Raw genomic sequence first — 14,824 nt, 5'->3', positions numbered from 1 at the left:
CTTCTCCACCTTCTTCGCCGTCTCACCATCTCCACCGTCTCACCTTCACCACCATCTCCACCGTCTCACCATCTCCACCGTCTCACCTTCTCCACCGTCTCACCTTCTCCACCATCTCCACCGTCTCACCTTCTCCACCATCTCCACCGTCTCACCATCTCCACCGTCTCACCATCTCCACCGTCTCCACCGTCTCACCATCTCCACCGTCTCACCGTCTCACCATCTCCACCGTCTCACCTTCTCCACCGTCTCACCTTCTCCACCGTCTCACCATCTCCACCGTCTCACCTTCTCCACCGTCTCACCTTCTCCACCATCTCCACCGTCTCACCTTCTCCACCGTCTCACCATCTCCACCGTCTCACCTTCTCCACCGTCTCACCTTCTCCACCTTCTCCACCGTCTCACCATCTCCACCGTCTCACCTTCTCCACCATCTCCACCGTCTCACCATCTCCACCATCTCCACCATCTCCACCGTCTCACCTTCTCCACCGTCTCACCTTCTCCACCATCTCCACCGTCTCACCGTCTCCACCGTCTCACCGTCTCACCATCTCCACCGTCTCACCTTCTCCACCGTCTCACCTTCTCCACCATCTCCACCGTCTCACCTTCTCCACCTTCTCCACCGTCTCACCATCTCCACCGTCTCACCTTCTCCACCATCTCCACCGTCTCACCTTCTCCACCATCTCCACCTTCTCCACCGTCTCACCTTCTCCACCGTCTCACCATCTCCACCGTCTTACCGTCTCACCTTCTCCACCATCTCACCTTCTCCACCATCTCCACCGTCTCACCATCTCCACCATCTCCACCGTCTCACCTTCTCCACCATCTCACCATCTCCACCATCTCACCTTCTCCACCATCTCTACCGTCTCACCTTCTCCACCATCTCCACCATCTCACCTTCTCCACCATCTCTACCGTCTCACCTTCTCCACCATCTCACCATCTCTACCGTCTCACCTTCTCCACCATCTCACCATCTCTACCGTCTCACCTTCTCCACCATCTCTACCGTCTCACCTTCTCCACCATCTCACCATCTCCACCGTCTCACCTTCTCCACCATCTCTACCGTCTCACCTTCTCCACCATCTCACCATCTCACCTTCTCCACCTTCTCCACCATCTCCACCTTCTCCACCGTCTAACCATCTCCACCGTCTTACCGTTTCACCTTCTCCACCATCTCCACCGTCTCACCTTCTCCACCATCTCAACCATCTCTACCGTCTCACCTTCTCCACCGTCTCACCTTCTCCACCATCTCCACCTTCTCCACCATCTCACCTTCTCCACCGTCTCACCATCTCCACCGTCTTACCGTCTCACCTTCTCCACCATCTCACCTTCTCCACCATCTCCACCGTCTCACCTTCTCCACCATCTCCACCGTCTCACCATCTCCACCGTCTTACCGTCTCACCTTCTCCACCATCTCACCTTCTCCACCATCTCCACCGTCTCACCTTCTCCACCATCTCCACCATCTCACCATCTCCACCATCTCACCTTCTCCACCATCTCCACCGTCTCACCTTCTCCACCATCTCACCATCTCCACCATCTCACCTTCTCCACCATCTCTACCGTCTCACCTTCTCCACCATCTCCACCATCTCACCTTCTCCACCATCTCTACCGTCTCACCTTCTCCACCATCTCACCATCTCTACCGTCTCACCTTCTCCACCATCTCACCATCTCCACCATCTCACCATCTCACCTTCTCCACCATCTCTACCGTCTCACCTTCTCCACCATCTCACCATCTCCACCGTCTCACCTTCTCCACCATCTCTACCGTCTCACCTTCTCCACCATCTCCACCGTCTCACCATCTCCACCGTCTCACCTTCTCCACCATCTCCACCGTCTCACCTTCTCCACTATCTCCACCGTCTCACCATCTCCACCGTCTCACCTTCTCCACCATCTCCACCGTCTCACCTTCTCCACCTTCTCCACCGTCTAACCATCTCCACCGTCTCACCATCTCCACCGTCTCACCTTCTCCACCGTCTCACCTTCTCCACCTTCTCCACCGTCTCACCATCTCCACCGTCTCACCTTCTCCACCATCTCCACCGTCTCACCATCTCCACCATCTCCACCATCTCCACCGTCTCACCTTCTCCACCGTCTCACCTTCTCCACCATCTCCACCGTCTCACCGTCTCCACCGTCTCACCGTCTCACCATCTCCACCGTCTCACCTTCTCCACCGTCTCACCTTCTCCACCATCTCCACCGTCTCACCTTCTCCACCTTCTCCACCGTCTCACCATCTCCACCGTCTCACCTTCTCCACCATCTCCACCGTCTCACCTTCTCCACCATCTCCACCTTCTCCACCGTCTCACCTTCTCCACCGTCTCACCATCTCCACCGTCTTACCGTCTCACCTTCTCCACCATCTCACCTTCTCCACCATCTCCACCGTCTCACCATCTCCACCATCTCCACCGTCTCACCTTCTCCACCATCTCACCATCTCCACCATCTCACCTTCTCCACCATCTCTACCGTCTCACCTTCTCCACCATCTCCACCATCTCACCTTCTCCACCATCTCTACCGTCTCACCTTCTCCACCATCTCACCATCTCTACCGTCTCACCTTCTCCACCATCTCACCATCTCTACCGTCTCACCTTCTCCACCATCTCTACCGTCTCACCTTCTCCACCATCTCACCATCTCCACCGTCTCACCTTCTCCACCATCTCTACCGTCTCACCTTCTCCACCATCTCACCATCTCACCTTCTCCACCTTCTCCACCATCTCCACCTTCTCCACCGTCTAACCATCTCCACCGTCTTACCGTTTCACCTTCTCCACCATCTCCACCGTCTCACCTTCTCCACCATCTCAACCATCTCTACCGTCTCACCTTCTCCACCGTCTCACCTTCTCCACCATCTCCACCTTCTCCACCATCTCACCTTCTCCACCGTCTCACCATCTCCACCGTCTTACCGTCTCACCTTCTCCACCATCTCACCTTCTCCACCATCTCCACCGTCTCACCTTCTCCACCATCTCCACCATCTCACCATCTCCACCATCTCACCTTCTCCACCATCTCCACCGTCTCACCTTCTCCACCATCTCACCATCTCCACCATCTCACCTTCTCCACCATCTCTACCGTCTCACCTTCTCCACCATCTCCACCATCTCACCTTCTCCACCATCTCTACCGTCTCACCTTCTCCACCATCTCACCATCTCTACCGTCTCACCTTCTCCACCATCTCACCATCTCCACCATCTCACCATCTCACCTTCTCCACCATCTCTACCGTCTCACCTTCTCCACCATCTCACCATCTCCACCGTCTCACCTTCTCCACCATCTCTACCGTCTCACCTTCTCCACCATCTCCACCGTCTCACCATCTCCACCGTCTCACCTTCTCCACCATCTCCACCGTCTCACCTTCTCCACTATCTCCACCGTCTCACCATCTCCACCGTCTCACCTTCTCCACCATCTCCACCGTCTCACCTTCTCCACCTTCTCCACCGTCTAACCATCTCCACCGTCTTACCGTTTCACCTTCTCCACCATCTCCACCGTCTCACCTTCTCCACCTTCTCCACCGTCTCACCATCTCCACCGTCTCACCTTCTCCACCATCTCCACCGTCTCACCATCTCCACCATCTCCACCGTCTCACCTTCTCCACCATCTCCACCTTCTCCACCGTCTCACCTTCTCCACCGTCTCACCATCTCCACCGTCTTACCGTCTCACCTTCTCCACCATCTCACCTTCTCCACCATCTCCACCGTCTCACCATCTCCACCATCTCTACCGTCTCACCTTCTCCACCATCTCACCATCTCCACCGTCTCACCTTCTCCACCATCTCACCATCTCCACCATCTCACCTTCTCCACCATCTCTACCGTCTCACCTTCTCCACCATCTCACCATCTCTACCGTCTCACCTTCTCCACCATCTCACCATCTCTACCGTCTCACCTTCTCCACCATCTCTACCGTCTCACCTTCTCCACCATCTCCACCGTCTCACCTTCTCCACCATCTCACCATCTCCACCGTCTCACCTTCTCCACCATCTCTACCGTCTCACCTTCTCCACCATCTCCACCGTCTCACCTTCTCCACCATCTCACCATCTCTACCGTCTCACCTTCTCCACCATCTCTACCATCTCACCTTCTCCACCATCTCCACCGTCTCACCATCTCCACCATCTCTACCGTCTCACCTTCTCCACCATCTCACCATCTCCACCGTCTCACCTTCTCCACCATCTCACCATCTCCACCGTCTCACCTTCTCCACCATCTCCACCGTCTCACCTTCTCCACCATCTCTACCATCTCCATAACCATCTCACCTTCTCCACCGTCTAACCATCTCCACCGTCTTACCGTTTCACCTTCTCCACCATCTCCACCGTCTCACCTTCTCCACCATCTCCACCATCTCTACCGTCTCACCTTCTCCACCGTCTCACCTTCTCCACCATCTCCACCTTCTCCACCGTCTCACCTTCTCCACCGTCTCACCATCTCCACCGTCTTACCGTCTCACCTTCTCCACCATCTCACCTTCTCCACCATCTCCACCGTCTCACCTTCTCCACCATCTCACCTTCTCCACCATCTCCACCGTCTCACCTTCTCCACCATCTCCACCATCTCACCATCTCCACCATCTCACCTTCTCCACCATCTCTACCGTCTCACCTTCTCCACCATCTCACCATCTCCACCGTCTCACCTTCTCCACCATCTCTACCGTCTCACCTTCTCCACCATCTCACCATCTCCACCATCTCACCTTCTCCACCATCTCTACCGTCTCACCTTCTCCACCATCTCCACCTTCTCCACCGTCTAACCATCTCCACCGTCTTACCGTTTCACCTTCTCCACCATCTCCACCGTCTCACCTTCTCCACCATCTCCACCATCTCTACCGTCTCACCTTCTCTACCGTTTCACCTTCTCCACCATCTCCACCGTCTCACCTTCTCCACCATCTCCACCATCTCTACCGTCTCACCTTCTCTACCGTCTCACCTTCTCCACCATCTCCACCTTCTCCACCGTCTAACCATCTCCACGTCTTACCGTTTCACCTTCTCCACCATCTCCACCGTCTCACCTTCTCCACCATCTCCACCATCTCTACCGTCTCACCTTCTCTACCGTCTCACCTTCTCCACCATCTCCACCATCTCTACCGTCTCACCTTCTCTACCGTCTCACCTTCTCCACCATCTCCACCTTCTCCACCGTCTAACCATCTCCACCGTCTTACCGTTTCACCTTCTCCACCATCTCCACCGTCTCACCTTCTCCACCATCTCCACCATCTCTACCGTCTCACCTTCTCCACCATCTCCACCTTCTCCACCGTCTAACCATCTCCACCGTCTTACCGTTTCACCTTCTCCACCATCTCCACCGTCTCACCTTCTCCACCATCTCCACCATCTCCACCGTCTCACCTTCTCCACCATCTCTACCGTCTCACCTTCTCCACCTTCTCCACCGTCTCCACCGTCTCACCATCTCGTCCCTAACATACACATACAAAGCAAACTTTCTTTCACTAATTGAGCGTGTGTATTAGTACACACTCAACGGTGTACTTTAAGTGTACTTTAAGTGTACTTTAAGTGTTGTTATTATTAATGCACAACTGATCAATATTTCCTTGGATAGATTCTGAGATAAACAAGTTTAGTGTGAACATATCTCCTAATTAGTGTATGAATTAGATCTTTCCTGAGGAATTCTGCAGAATCTGGTTGGATATGAAACAGCATGTTTGTTGATTGCATTCATATCTGCATCAAAGCTGAAAGACGGTGAGGAGCCGATCCTTCCACTTCGGCTCAGAGCAAAGTGTTTTCCCCCGACGATAACGTCAATCATCCTCTCAGCACTCACACACTCCCCTTGCCATATTTGTCGTAAACTTGTATTCCACCAGTGTTTTAGTGTCTCACAATCTCGGCGTGGAGTGTGCGTCCTCGCCGAGCGGCTGCACGACAAATCGTGACAGCAAACACCAACACTTAAAAGCAGATTGAAAGAAATACAGACACCAAATGTCTGCTATCAGCAGAAGTGACGTCTGTCCAAAACCGCCGCCTCTCCACTCCCGTATCGTCCGTGTTTTTATTTTCTATTATTTAACATCTCCTTCAGATGATTTCCCCGTCTCCGTCCTGTTTCCATCCGTCTCAGGCTCCCTCCATCGCTCCGGGGTTTTTTCCCCATGTTGTCTATTCAAGGTTCTATATTTTAGATTAGTCCTCCTCCTCGTACCCATTACAGGAGTAATAACCCCCATCCTCCACACACACACACACACACACACACACACACACACACACACACACACACACACACACACAGTTAGACACTCAGATAACATCTGACCTGAAGAATTAATTAAATATGATAGCTGATTAAAAATAGCATAACTAATAGTGTAATATCTCAAGCTGTCTTCTTTAATAGTCAACATTGTGTGTGTGTGTCTTATCTGCTGCAGACAGACGCTCTCACTATTGATTCCTGTTCATTTCAGTTGTCAGGCCGACCACTCAGCTCATCTGGAATCATTAAACTCTACTGTCTCCTCCGTGTCTCACTGCCTGTCTCTCTGTCTCCGTCCCTCCGTGTCTCACTGCCTGTCTCTCTGTCTCCGTCCCTCCGTGTCTCACTGCCTGTCTCTCTGTCTCCGTCCCTCCGTGTCTCTCTGCCTGTCTCTCTGTCTCTGTCCATCCGTGTCTCACTGCCTGTCTCTCTGTCTCCGGCCCTCCGTGTCTCTCTGCCTGTTTCTCTCTGTCTCTGTCCCTCCGTGTCTCACTGCCTGTCTCTCTCTGTCTCTGTCCCTCCGTGTCTCTCTGCCTGTCTCTCTGTCTCTGTCCCTCCGTGTCTCACTGCCTGTCTCTCTGTCTCCGTCCCTCCGTGTCTCTCTGCCTGTCTCTGTCTGTCTCCGTCCCTCCCCTGTTCTTTATCCGTCCACATTTCCCTCATCTTAAAAACACACCAGACTGAAGCAACAGCACTGCAACCCGGTGATATTTACAATCAGGAACAAACTATGGACAACATACTGGTGACATCACACTGTCACAAGTATCCCAACTTAAAGTACTGGACCGTACATTTACTGTAAGTACTGGCTAGTAGATGCACCACTTTCACAGCCAGGTATCAGTTTGTCAGAACATTACTGGGAAATTACAGCTTCATAGACAGGTAGGGAGGGAGGCATGTAGGAAGGTTGGAGGGTAGGTAGGGAGGTTGGAGGGTAGATAGGAAGGTTGGAGGGTAGGTAGGAAGGTTGGAGGGTAGATAGGAAGGTTGGAGGGTAGATAGGAAGGTTGGAGGGTAGGTAGGAAGGTTGGAGGGTAGGTAGGAAGGTTGGAGGGTAGATAGGAAGGTTGGAGGGTAGGTAGGAAGGTTGGAGGGTAGATAGGAAGGTTGGAGGGTAGGTAGGGAGGTTGGAGGGTAGATAGGAAGGTTGGAGGGTAGGTAGGAAGGTTGGAGGGTAGATAGGAAGGTTGGAGGGTAGGTAGGAAGGTTGGAGGGTAGATAGGAAGGTTGGAGGGTAGATAGGAAGGTTGGAGGGTAGGTAGGAAGGTTGGAGGGTAGGTAGGAAGGTTGGAAGGTAGGTAGGAAGGTTGGAGGGTAGGTAGGAAGGTTGGAGGGTAGGTAGGAAGGTTGGAAGGTAGGTAGGGAGGTTGGAGGGTAGGTAGGAAGGTTGGAGGGTAGGTAGGAAGGTTGGAAGGTAGGTAGGAAGGTTGGAGGGTAGGTAGGAAGGTTGGAGGGTAGGTAGGAAGGTTGGAAGGTAGATAGGAAGGTTGGAGGGTAGATAGGAAGGTTGGAGGGTAGATAGGAAGGTTGGAGGTAGGAAGGTTGGAGGGTAGATAGGAAGGTTGGAGGGTAGGTAGGAAGGTTGGAGGGTAGGTAGGAAGGTTGGAAGGTAGGTAGGAAGGTTGGAGGGTAGGTAGGAAGGTTGGAGGGTAGGTAGGAAGGTTGGAAGGTAGGTAGGAAGGTTGGAGGGTAGGTAGGAAGGTTGGAGGGTAGGTAGGAAGGTTGGAAGGTAGATAGGAAGGTTGGAGGGTAGATAGGAAGGTTTGAGGGTAGATAGGAAGGTTGGAGGTAGGAAGGTTGGAGGGTAGATAGGAAGGTTGGAGGGTAGGTAGGAAGGTTGGAGGGCAGGTAGGAAGGTTGGAAGGTAGGTAGGAAGGTTGGAGGGTAGGTAGGAAGGTTGGAGGGTAGGTAGGAAGGTTGGAGGGTAGATAGGAAGGTTGGAGGGTAGGTAGGAAGGTTGGAGGGTAGATAGGAAGGTTGGAGGGTAGGTAGGAAGGTTGGAGGGTAGATAGGAAGGTTGGAGGGTAGGTAGGAAGGTTGGAGGGTAGGTAGGAAGGTTGGAGGGTAGGTAGGAAGGTTGGAAGGTAGGTAGGAAGGTTGGAGGGTAGGTAGGAAGGTTGGAGGGTAGGTAGGAAGGTTGGAGGGTATATAGGAAGGTTGGAGGGTAGGTAGGAAGGTTGGAGGGTAGATAGGAAGGTTGGAGGGTAGGTAGGAAGGTTGGAGGGTAGATAGGAAGGTTGGAGGGTAGGTAGGAAGGTTGGAGGGTAGGTAGGAAGGTTGGAGGGTAGGTAGGAAGGTTGGAAGGTAGGTAGGAAGGAAGGTTGGAGGGTAGGTAGGAAGGTTGGAGGGTAGGTAGGAAGGTTGGAAGGTAGGTAGGAAGGTTGGAGGGTAGGTAGGAAGGTTGGAGGGTAGGTAGTAAGGTTGGAAGGTAGGTAGGAAGGTAGGTAGGAAGGTTGGAGGGTAGGTAGGAAGGTTGGAAGGTAGGTAGGAAGGTTGGAGGGTAGGTATGAAGGTTGGAAGGTAGGTAGGAAGGTTGGAGGGTAGGTAGGAGTGTAGGAAGGTGATAGTTTTAGTACAACAGAGAGTTCTTTAGCAAAGAAGAAGAAGGTATATGAGCTTTGGAACCAGATTACTTGTTAGTATCGGAGACATCAACGCTGGTTGGGTCTGCACATGGAACAAGGAGAACACAGAACGTCATGTCTCTTATACATGAATGATTATATATTAGAAGATATAGACGTCCATATCTTTCCATCGTCTCTGTATCCCCCGATCAGTAAAAACCCGTTGTAAAGCTGCAGGAATCAGTTTCCCTTCACAATAAAAGCCTGCCTTAGTGCTCAGTGATCTATGTGCTGTTTGAGGGCCTCCACTCCTCCGACCGGGCCCTCCATCAGAAGCCTTTTAGGTCACAGACAATCACACTCTGGAGGTGTGGTGTTGGTCCCCAGATAAACATGGCTCTTTGTAGTTCTCAGAAAAATCAACAACCACAACAACAACAACAACAACAACAACAACAACAACAACGTCTAAACCAATGCAACGATGAATTAATAAGTCAAAGAACGATCATCTTTAACGACACTGTTTCCTGTTATCTGTTCATTACGTTTTACTGAGTTGGACTAGGAGAGAGAGAGATGGATGGATGAATAGATGGATGGACGGATGAATAGATGGATGAATGAATTGATGGATGGATGAATAGATGGATGGACGGATGAATAGATGGATGAATGAATTGATGGATGGATGGATGGATGGATGAATAGATGGATGGATGGATGGATGGATGAATGAATGGATGGATGAATAGATGGATGGATGAATGAATGAATAGATGGATGAATAGATGGATGGATGGAAGTATGGATGAATAGATGGATGGATGAATGAATGAATAGATGGATGAATAGATGGATGGATGGAAGTATGGATGAATAGATGGATGAATAGATGGATGGATGGAAGTATGGATGAATAGATGGAAGTTTTGATGAATAGATGGATGAATAGATGGATGGATGAATAGATGGATGGATGAATAGATGGATAGGTGGATGAATAGATGGATGGATGAATAGATGGATGGATGAATGAATGGATGGATGGATGAATGAATAGATGGATGAATAGATGGATGAATAGATGGATGGATGGATGGATGGATGGATGGAAGTTTTGATGAATAGATGGATGGATGAATAGAGGGATGGATAGATGGATGAATAGATGGATGAATAGATGGATAGATGGATGGATGAATAGATGGATAGATGGATGAATAGATGGATGAATAGATGGATGAATAGATGGATAGATGGATGGATGAATAGATGGATAGATGGATGAATAGATGGATGGATGAATAGATGGATGGATGTATAGATGGATGGATGGATGAATAGATGGATGAATAGATGGATGGATGAATAGATGGATGGATAGATGGATGAATAGATGGATGAATAGATGGATGAATAGATGGATGGATAGATGGATGAATAGATGGATGAATAGATGGATGGATAGATGGATGAATAGATGGATGAATAGATGGATGGATAGATGGATGAATAGATGGATGAATAGATGGATGGATAGATGGATGAATAGATGGATGAATAGATGGATAGATAGATGGATGAATAGATGGATGGATGAATAGATGGATAGATGGATGAATAGATGGATGGATGAATAGATGGATGGAAGTATGGCGCCCCCCGGTGGTCGCAGTGAACAGGACACTGAAGCAGACAGCAACGTGATGTTTCTTTCAGCTCACGGTCGAATCTCTAAAACCGGTCGGCAACATTAATGTTTTTCATATTTCAAAACAAGGTTCAGTGAGGTTCTGGTTGATCTAACACACTCAGAGTGCTGACCAGGCACACACACACACACACACACACGGCAGCAGATCAATATTTATGAGCTATTGTGCTCCTGACAAAGCAGGAAATGATGGCAGCCAATCAGAACAGTCTCAGCTCACAAATGCCTTTAGATGTCTAATTGCTTAATCAGCTGATCGTTGTTCAGCGTCGCTACACGACATCAGGCGAGCAAGAAGCATGAAGGGAAACACCGGCGGCATCGAACTCACGGCGCCGAGGTCTCCGTGTTGCAGCGGCGTAATGGAAGAAGCTGCAACCAGGAATTAGTCATGGACCGGCTGAACGTACAGTGAGAATGATTAAACCCTATATAGTGACTCAAAGTCCCACAATGCAAAATTAGTGTTCAACCGATGGTCACCAACTGAGCAATATAGACCATCATGCATTGCTCTGAAGGAAAAGTGTCGCAGGTATCTGTGGTCAGACTTTCAACCCGGAGCCGGGAGGGGGGGCAATACTCCTTATTGTTGCTTTTATTCATATGAGGACAAACTGTCATCTTATGGGTGTTTATTGATCGGGGCGGTTGGGCTAAGATGCTAGCGGTAGCTTTCACTTGTTGTCATAGCAACGGCAAACATCCAGTGTTAGTGGAACCAAACAACGTGTTTATATCGGCTATGAAAAGTGATTGATTACAGGAATAATTGTGACGATGAATTTTCGCTATGATTTGTGGGTAATTCCCACAGACAGCATGAATAAAGATGATTTGACGAAACCATCACGGACTTTTGCGTAAATGTGCCTCAAACTGAAATGATGGACTGATTCCAACCTGATTGGATGAAGTCAACGAGCATCGGAGCGACAGTTTGTGTTTGACGTCAGAGTTAGAGTACTTTGTCTCCTCGAAGCTCGGAGACGCTGAAGTGTGTTCAGACAGTAGGAACGCGTTTATGAGACACCTCCATCGCCACCGAGCATCACGGTAACAGTCGACGTGACATCGCTATGACAACACACCGTGAAACCACTGTGAAAACGGCGTTTAATAAACGTGCACGAGTGACGAGCGCGGCGGTCCTGAAACCAGTCGGGTCTTTGTGGATCTTCAGGGCTTCAAAACAGTTAAACGCAACAGAGAGGCTCGTTCACACAGTAGCAATGATATCTCTGCTGCACAGTCCTTCAGTGTGTGTGTGTGTGTGTGTGTGTGTGTGTGTGTGTGTGTGTGTCAGTGATTGGTTTCTGTTTTATGGACTGGCTAGCAGAGTGCTAGTAATCCGTAGAAATAAATCTGCTTTATTTGACCTTAGTGTTAACTCCAATAAAATACGCTTTACTGCTGGGACACACACACACACACACACACACACACACACACACACACACACACACACACAGCTATCAGGTCATAGCTGGCCACTTGACAACATTTATAAGGACACAGAGAGGGAAACCTTCTCCGCCAGAGTCCACTCACATTCCTTCAGCTAATGGAAGTGCAGCAGTTGTGTTGTTGTCGCCGCGGTAACACACAGAGGTGAAAACACACACTTCACACACCGTTTCAGAGCCTCCGCCAGCTTCCAGGGCGACACATTTCTCTATGGTTCCCATTTACTGTCTCAGAGCCTCGTGATCCTTCAGTTATTGAGCCAGGATGGAGAGGTTTTTTTCTTATTTTAATATTGTGACTTTAATCTCCAAAAAAGAGAAAATTATATGAATTTTTGAGTTTTTCAGGACAATCTGAATGTCCTTGGCCTGTCATCCTCTCTGCTGGCCACCAGGGGGCGACTCCTCTCTGGTTGTATAGAAGTCTATGAGAAAATGGTCCTACTTCTCTCTGCTGGCCACCAGGGGGCGACTCCTCTCTGGTTGTATAGAAGTCTATGAGAAAATGGTCCTACTTCTCTCTGCTGGCCACCAGGGGGCGACTCCTCTCTGGTTGTATAGAAGTCTATGAGAAAATGGTCCTACTTCTCTCTTGATGTATTATCTCAGTAAACATTGTAAACATGAGTTTATGGTCTCAATCTCTAGTTTCAAGTCTTCTTCAATCCAGCATGATGTTCATTTAGTACATTATGGTCCATTTAGAGTCCACCAGACCAGAAAGCAGGGGATGCTTTAGGGGGCGGGGCTTACCTGCTGATTGACAGGTCGCTACCATGCTACCAATGCTAGTTAGCTACTAATATGACTTTAACACTTAGCTGTAAAGTTGACCTTGAACCATGAAGCTAACTTCATATTAAATGTTCCCTCATCGGAACAAAGTATCGAGGTTGTTTATGTTTGTTATGGTAATATGATATTTATTATTTCGTCTATATGACCAAATGTCACAGAAGCCATCACTAACTTCCTGTCTGCTCATTTCACGTCTCTGTTGCCATCAGCCGTCTGGTTCCTGTCACATCCAATCAGAGAGGAGGAAACACTTCCTTTCCTCATAATGAGGACGAGATGTTTCAATCTGAAGAGCTCCAGTTGGTTAATTAAGTCAGATTCTCTGACAATTAGAACACTGCTGTAGTTAGAGATGAGACGCTGCCTCAGTGCACACTGTAACTTCATTACAACACATTCGGATAAAGTTAGTAAGAACATAAGATATATATAATAATATAGTAAGTATGTCATGTGACCACTGAGTATATTTATAGCCATATCATCCGTCTCTTACTCCTGGAGAATGTATTTCACTCAGAGAGACGAGAATCCATGAACATGTAGTTCCAATCAGAAGATCTACACTGTGTTTGAGTGCACAAGATGACTCCGCCCCTCAAACCTGATGTTAGAAGTTCAAACGTCAAACATCACTGATGTGTTTCTATGGAAACTCTCAGCTCCAGCACTGGAGAGGGAGCTGTCCATGGTGCTGAAGTCCACTACACTGTGCTCCCTCTCTCTCTCTCCCCCTCCCTCCCTCCCTCTCTCTCTCCCTCTCTCTCTCCCCCTCCCCCCCCTCTCTCTCTGGGGGTGAACAACGTAAACCTGCTGAAACCACTTAAAGCCAGAGAACTCTGTTTAAGAACCAGCGAGACGGATCACGTTCTCTTAAACCACTGAATTAAACTGATAGCCATCGTTGTTGTTACAGACCCAACAACACACTAATAACTCCCACCACACACACACACCCACACACACACACACACACACACACGTCCAAACCTACACTCTGCATCACTGTTCAGATGTATGTATAGATATGTAATATATATGTCTCTCTCTTCCTGCTTCAGGCACCAGAAAACTGCAACGACAAAACCTGATGGTTGGAAAAGAAAGAATAACTACACATCACAGCAGACCAGCAGACCAGCAGACCAGCAGACCAGCAGACCAGCAGACCTGCAGACCAGCAGACCAGCAGACCAGCAGTCCAGCGTTCTGAGGCCGCCATGAGACCACGCGGCTGCCGATGAAAGGCGGAGCTCCGGGCGGAGAGAGACGTGTGCAGCGGCAGAGAAAAACAGCAAATAAAGCAAATAGTGTTATCAGTAATTTAACAGCAGGCTGATATGGCCTATTGATCTGTCCACTGGAATCTTTTATCTCCACAACACAATGTATCCACTCTGAGGTTTATGACCCCACACACACACACACACACACACACACACACACACCCGTCACCATCACACACTCGTAGTAAAACACGGTTCATGCGTCTTCACACACACATATAAACACACAAATATGAACGCACTCCAAGAGGCGATGCAACAACCCTGAGCTTGTTCGTGGCCTTGTTATTATTCTATTATTCCACCACTAGGGGCCGCCAAATCAGAAAAGTTCATTCAGCAAAACTATCTACCATAAACATGTACAAAAGAAGAAAACAAAGAAGAAACTACCAGACCCGATCTGGGTTCCCCAATCCCAGAATCCCAGACCTGAGCCCCCCAGACCACAGGCAAGGAAGGACCCCTAAACAACCCCATGTGACCCCTGGAGGAGGTTCTCGACCCTGCTAACACAAAGACATCTCACAGAAACCAACAGGGGGCGAAACTGAGCCAACAAGACTTTAGATCCCCAAACATTGCAGATCAAAAC

Source organism: Eutrigla gurnardus (genome assembly GCF_963514095.1).
Source record: "Eutrigla gurnardus genome assembly, chromosome: 5".
Classification (NCBI taxonomy): Eukaryota; Metazoa; Chordata; class Actinopteri; order Perciformes; family Triglidae; genus Eutrigla; species Eutrigla gurnardus.
Note: the sequence above shows the minus strand (reverse complement) of the source record.